Below are 8,212 nucleotides of genomic sequence, written 5' to 3'. Positions count from 1 at the left end.
TTACCACAGAGCAGCATCTGATTCTTTAATCTCCTGGTGTCTCTCTTTGTCCTCGACACCCTATTAAATCCTAATGTTCTAAAAAATAACGTCCACAAGCATTCTCGAAAGTTACCCTAATGCCTTTCACTCTTGGATCATTTAGTATTGTCCCTCATCTCTTATCCACAATCAACAAATCCCTAAGATAGTAGTCACTAAATCAATCAAGGGTTGCACTTTACTCTTTTTATTCTGAGCCCCTTTTTTTCCTCCAGACGTCTGTGGTCATCTTCTGCCACTATTTTATGACACACCTTTTCCTATCTTACTTTCCTCTTAACTTTCTTGTCTACGTTCCCGTGCTCGGTCTTCCCCCTGCCTTGCCCTTTCACCTCAAAAAAAGACCCTTTATTTTTCTTTCATCAAACATCCCATATCAATTCAACCTTACAATATCTTCATTCGCTTTCCTCATCATCCTAAAACAACATCTACTCATTGACACCTCACGCACACACAGTCCTTGCAAGCAGTGACCACAAACTGAAATTTTACTCATTCTCCTCTCCTCATTCCTTCTTATCAAACTAACTTCCGTCAGTTACCCTTACAGCCACCCCGAAAAGGCAGCTTGCATTCAACAATAATAACAATATCCTATTTCGAATATAGTAAATTATCAAAACACTTTTCAGTTGCAAATGTACACCCAGATATCCTTTTATTTACCTAAAACTTACACATAGCGTAACTATTTAAAGCCCGGGACGCAGTGTTACCATGGGCAAACACCACAGGCGGATAGACAGATGGAAAAAACAGAGCATAGTATAATAGCTATGAAATCAAATGAGTCATTAGCGGTAAACGGAATGCTACTGTAGGTAGGGAATTCCGTAAAAGATCCAGAGAGAGAGAGAGAGAGAGAGAGAGAGAGAGAGAGAGAGAGAAGGGGGGGGGGGAAGAGAGAGAGAGAGAGAGACAGAGCGAACATACATACACGAACAAAGAGCTCATACGAAAATTAGTAAAATTAGTCAACTGCTATGGTAGTAAAATATCCTTTGGGCAAAAAAAAAAAAAAAAAAATGAGACAGAGGACAACGATCAAAACAAAATCCGCCACAGACCTCACCGTCCTTCGTAACGTAACTCAGCTTTCCATGCGCAGAAAAATCCGATTTTTATTTCAGTGTAAACAATGGTATTTACGTAAGCCTAGGTCGGCGAGATCACTTCATTGCCAGCAATATGTATGCGGAGAGTAATCCTCGTAAAATCAATGGCGTTTCGTATCCAGGAGAGACAAGAAACTTCCTTTATTACTTATGTTTATTCTGAAGTGCATAAAGCTAATGAACTGCCCATTGAATACGAATCTAGATTTACAAAATGTACACCGGGGGCGTATCACTCAAATGTATATACAGTAAAGCATCCGTATTTCGAACTGGTGCGAGGATTAGATGGGAAATTTCGATATTGTACGATTTTTTTTATCAAAAAGAAAGAAGTGAACGCTACTTGTGCATCCACTGAGCAAAACAGAAGGACTTAAACGCCTGAAAGCTTTATTTCTTAAAAGGGATTCCATGTCGATGCAATGGCAATGCGGTTTTTGATACTCCCAACTCCATTATCGCAAATATTACATTGAAAGGGAAAATTAGTTTCATGTGATCTTTACGGAAATAAGCTGACGATAAACAAGAATTTCCAGTTTTATTGCAAGAGAACGATTTTTATTTTCATTATTTTTTAACAATTCACGTGTTGTGTTAAAAATAATCGTTTATCATTCACGCTTTTTGTACAAATATAATACACTGTAGTCTGGATAGACTACAAATGGTCAAGTTTATACTTGGAAAGCTCGGATAAGAGAATGGCAATAACAATACTATCATCTTAATTATAAAAAATACTATAAAATCATTCCCAGTAATACTAAAATATCACCTTTTTCATCGGATGAAAGAACAAAATAGTAACACTTCCATGCAAATAACTTTTATAACTGATGACATCGGATAACTCGGTAGAAGATTAAGGCTACGTAATTCGCAGACGCTTGTCAGTACCAATATGAAGAAAATTCTGACTCCCGTGGTAGGTTTTGAACCTGCATCCGATTAGCTAACTGTAATCAAAGCCATTATAAAAGGCAATAACATGCCTGACACCTCCCCCCCCACCTCTCTCTCTCTCTCTCTCTCTATATATATATATATATATATATGTATATATATATATATAATATATATATATATATATGTGTGTGTGTGTGTGTGTGTGTGGGTGTGTGTGTGTTTATATATATATAGTATATATATCGTTTATATATATATATATATATATATAATATATTAGAATATATAGATTATATATATGCATATAATATATATATATTATAATATATATATATATATATATATATAGTATACATATATATACACATATATATAATATACACATGTATAGCTAAATACTAATAAATAAACAGGACACTGATTATCTTGTGACATATTCTGTGCTTAGAAACATACAAGTAACTACTGCTGGAGCCCACCATCTTCAGTGAGTTTATACACATCTCACATATACTTGCTGGATTTCAAGGATTCAAAATCGCTAGTTTGTGTTTGATTTTCACAAAAGGAAAAAGAGGGCATTACAGACCAGAGTTCTGGTTGCCAACCTGTGTCAATTCAATCATAAATGTGGTTCGACTGTATCTTACGTTTCCACCTGGTTATAATAAACGAAAATGTTTTCATATTTTTGTTTCATATTTCAGCAGTTTGGAAAACCCAGTTTAATAATCAAAAAACTCTCGTGCTATTACTATGAAACACCTGTATGGGTGTGATACGTAGAAATAATATATTCGCACTCAAAACCTTTTGCTTGTTTGTATGGCGTTTTTACGTTTGTATGGAAACAGTGGTTATTCAGCAACGGGACCAACGGCTTTACGTGACTTCCGAACCACGTTGAGAGTGAATTTCTATCACCAGAAATACACATCTCTAACCTCTCAGTTGAATGGCCGAGAATCGAACTCGCGGCCACCGAGGTGGCAGGCCAAGACCATACCGATCACGCCACTGAGGCGCTCACTTAAACATTTTACCCCCACAAAGTGAACAATATCGAAAGATAGGAAAAAACCGGCACGCAAATTTACTCACAACATGATATATATATATATATATATATATATATATATATATATATATATATATATATATATATAGTATGTATGTATGTATGCATATGTGAGTAAATATATATATATATATACATAAATATATATATATATATATATATATATATATATCGTATATACATTCATATATAACTTATATGTTTCACAGATGTGCGCACTTCCCCGTTAAAACAACCTGCGCGCACTCTACCATAAATAATCGGCCAACAGTTGATGTTATCCGTACAACAGCTTGTCGATTGCTGACCAACGCGGAAGCGCTTATTATAGGAGAAAGAATTGTATTAGCAGTTTTTATAACTTTGTTCCATGTTTCGTCCTAATACATTCACCATGGAGGCCAAACTAATGATTATCTTGATAACAGCGGATCTGCAAGTTTGTCACGCACACACACTCAGATAATGCGGAGAGAAGAGAGACGGAGAGAGAGAGAGAGAGAGAGAGGAGAGAGAGAGAGAGAGAGAGAGAGAGAGAGATAGCAACCAACCACAAACGACAAGATATATCTTTATATGTGTATATAGGTATGTATATAATGAAATGCTCAACAGTAATTCGCCACTGATTGGTTATAGGAAACTGGGTAGGTTCCCATGAGTCCAAAGGTCTATAGCAAGTCTCTTATTTTCTTTACCACTTTACCATGCTACAGCAGGGCGACTTGGGACAAGGGCCCTTGCTGGCATAAGGCCGGTTTAACCTAAAACAACCAACAGCCACAACCGGTTATCGAGAAAGAAAGCGCTGCCCTTCCCAGTGTTTGCATAGAAGACGTGATAAAGAAGTGTATGTTAGCAAACAAGATCAATAGATCAAAACTCCGAGAATCACCTGAATTGAGGCACTGAGAAACACACCACAGAGCGAAGCACAGTTAATAACAAAGAAAAAACAATGAAAAAAGATACTCCACTGAGGTAAGATCTCACATAACATCCCGGGCCAATAGATACTAAAGATCTTCAAAGATACGAATCCTGTGGAAGGTATTTGGAGACGATATATAGTTCGGCACTGAATGAAACGGATCAGTAGATCCCATCCCAGTTCTGTGCCTGTTTTTACTTAGCTGCTAAAAAAAAAAAAAAAAAAAAACCATTCAGCCAAACAAGTACTCAGCAATCATGGGTATTATTACCTAATTAGGTGAGCGTGAATAATCAACAATAAATACAGCAAATCAAACATTCACTACCGAATAATAATATTCATCAACGATTATTAACAGTGCAAACACAGCGTACCATCAAAGATAAAGTACGAACATTCATTGTCAAATATTTGTTTATTGCAAATATTCATGAAATGTTTATTACGTATTTTGACCGATGACTGTAATTATTCACTCCCAAATATTATTTGAGGTTGAAAATTTTCCTGCAAGTATTCGGCGACTTTATATAAGTATGAATATTTATCATTCGCTAGTCTCTGAATAAATTCGGAAGATCCACTGTAATGATTTTCATACAAGCTTGGACACAGAGAGGAATCAACGAATTGTAATATACCCTAAGAACCTTGTCGGTAAACAAGAGAATCATTTTAAGACAAGCACATAAAAAATCGATAAATACTCAGCGAGTATAAAATCAATAGTCATCCCCAAATACTCACTGAACGTAAATAGTCATCCAATACATATATTTCTGTAACAGATTTTCAAGGGAAAATATTCACCAGTGCTTATTCCACTACTATCACTCATTACAAAATGATCAAGTATTTCAATTATTCAACTATAGATACTGAGTAAGCAAACGCAGTCAGTATGAATCATCAATGAAGATTCAGGTTCCACAGAAATTTTACCCCGAAAGATAGGGTGATCGTGAACATTGAAAACTAATTACCGGCGCACGTATTTTCATCGCCAAATATTCACTGAATCAAACAAAAACTTCTTTCAGTTTTCTTCTGAATTGAAAAAGAAACCCACAAAATCACTTTGTAACTTGATTATCCAAGTAGTTACATTTAATTTTACTCCACACTCGAGTACTTTCAGGCCCTATCTGTGGCCCATATTCAAGAGATGTTTGGGATGTTAGCCTTGACCCAGACTAACATCCCAAACATCTCTTGAAAATAGGGCCTGAAAGTACTCGAGTGTGTAGTAAAACTAAATGTAATAGAAGTAATCTAGTTACAAAGTGATTTTGTGGGTTTCTTTTTAAAAATTCACTGAATATTCAATAAATACGTAGTGATTATGATTACTGATCGCAAAGTCTTCAGAAATACTCAGTAGGTACTCAACCAAGTTCATCACCAGATTTAATATTGAAAACAAATATCTAATATATACTGGACATTCAGTTGGGCAATTACTATTCATTACCAGATACTCAGTGAATGAAAATTTATACTGATCAGCAAATATTCACCGTAAAAAAACTTTTCACTAAAAACTAAATCTCACTATTTAGCAAAGCATATTCATTCACTACAATAACGCAACTCTGAATAATTAGTCATTACTAATATTCACCATGAAATAATAAGTGACAGACAGTATCCATCAATAAACATTCACCAGTACCAACATCCATCGCAAAATATCCAGTATCAGTAAATTCAACAACAAATATTCACTGCCAAAGGTCAGCGAGTATAAATATTCCTTACATAAGGTGGAGTAAGTAGTACGAACTATTATCTCCAAACATTCAGTGAATCAAAGTATTTGCAACAGATACTAATTCACAACAAATATGAATTGTAGATATTTACTCCCCTTGGATATATACTGCCTATGAGTAACAACATGCATTAACAATTAATCTTCAGCAGATATTCAGTGTGTATCTATATATTAATGCGTAAAGATTCATCAAGACTGAATAGCCAACGCCCAAATGCACCGTAAGTGTACTTTTCAGTAAGAATGTATTCAACAAGAAAATTCACCACTAAAGTGTGTATAAGCGTATACATATATATACATATATTCATACATATACATATATACATATATATACATACACACACACACATATATATATATACAAACATACAATAGAATGATAGTCATAGATGTGATGTACGTACATGTATCAATAACATAGAATATATGTATATATAATAATGTATGCAGATAGATAGATAGAAAGATTGATTGATGCATAATACTGATGATATATATGTATATATATATATATATATATATATATATATATATATATATGAATTTCTGGTTACTTAAACTTGAGTGACTTTTTATATCTTCCCACGCTAAGCCGTAAGCAAAACATGCAGTTATCCAAAGTGCATATACATGTTCTGTGAAAAATATAAATATTTATAAATTTAATACCACCGAAATGCAGTCTGCCTTGGTTCACTGGACATTATCATAGTTCATGGCGTTTTTCTGTGACACCATTAGACGCCCATCTACCGAAGTGTAAATCAATCAACGTTAAAACTTAAAAAGTCTTTCAAGCTGTTTTAGTACAACAAACACAGAATAAACGATTTTATCGGATTCGCGTTATCCCATTTCGAAGCGAAGTTTTTATTCGAAGTGATCCTCGCTGAATAAATGATCAAGAGTAAAACGCAAGGTCAATCCAAACAAGAAAGAATCCGGGAAGAGCGTCGGTTATTTTCAAAATATGCTTGATCCCTAACAAAACGCTTAGGCAGGTGTCATTTTTTTAATTGTGTCCCCATTACTATACGATTCATAGAGAAGCTATTGCGTTAACATTTGCTTTCATAATTTCAAGACAATCCTTTGACTCCTAATAAAAAGGTCATAGTTGCATAGTATATTAGCTCTAATTCCTACGTTCCTTCCTTGATCCCTGACATGCTTAGCAGAGGTGTTTTACGTTATATGTATATTCAACGTCGATTTTATATGGGCAGCTAGCATGGCAGTTTTTTTGAAGTAGTTTCATAATCTAAAAAAATAACACTGAATTACTGACAAATAAAAAATACACTGCTTTGCCAACACACACACAAACATAAATTAAAAGAAATGTGGCTTCTGGCAACTTGCCACACACGTTTACACGACACTGGCGGAACTGTAGCCTCTGCAGCGCAGGTGAAGGCCCCAAAACCAGATAATTCAAAGTTCATTAAGCGAAATACTTATTCAAAACAGGTTAGCCTACATTACTCATATCCGCGACGGCCTAGACTATGGCAGTTGCGGTTTTTCTATGCAGTTTTACCTACTGAACAAGAATTTTAAGTAATATTCATTCGGACGTCTGTAATTAACACCCCAGGGGCCAGTACTAAAACACGACGAAATACATTGGACGGCCCCCAATCCCTAGTGGATGTCGTATCCGCAGTTACGTTCCTTGCAGTCCGTGCGGACTGCCTCTGTAGAAATACCTACATTATAATCTAGTCTTACAGACATGACATAAAAGAAAAACCGAGTTTTAAGAAGCAATGGCGCTTACCTACACAGTCACTAGATCGTCCGCAATGAACGATAACTTTCTATATGTGCTTCTAGAGAGAAATTATACAGCTCTCGTATAATCCCATTGTTTCTCTTCCTCTGTGGGTCTACCCATCGGCAATAAAGGATTGCAAAGGTAATATTTTTCCAATATACAAACGCCAAATTAACACCTCCAGGCATTGTCACGTTATTGTTTACATAAGATCTTTGATACTGAACACAGGGGTTAATCGAGTTTTTAAATTTGGTTACAGCTTGACCTAAAAATAAAAGGGCTCTAGAGTATTTGATATTTAGGGTTTTTATATTTGAACTTTTGAGAATAAAAATTTTAACAAGAAGTTTTAATTTGTTATATTGGATTCAGTTAAACAAAAACTATAGTACTACATTTGACATTATTAGCCGCCGACACTTTCCAGCAACTTTCAGCCACCAAGCTATTTCTTACGTTGTTGACATTAGTGACCTTAAAATGTGCCTGAGTTTTTGCCAACAGGATTATCTTGAGTGAACCTCGATTTCGACTCTTGACAGAAACATTGAGCTGTCAAATAAAGCGTGTT

The sequence above is a fragment of the Macrobrachium nipponense genome, chromosome 13 (assembly GCF_015104395.2).
Source record: "Macrobrachium nipponense isolate FS-2020 chromosome 13, ASM1510439v2, whole genome shotgun sequence".
In the NCBI taxonomy this organism is placed as follows: Eukaryota; Metazoa; Arthropoda; class Malacostraca; order Decapoda; family Palaemonidae; genus Macrobrachium; species Macrobrachium nipponense.
The sequence above is the reverse complement of the archived record's forward strand: the minus strand, read 5'-3'. Positions refer to the sequence as shown.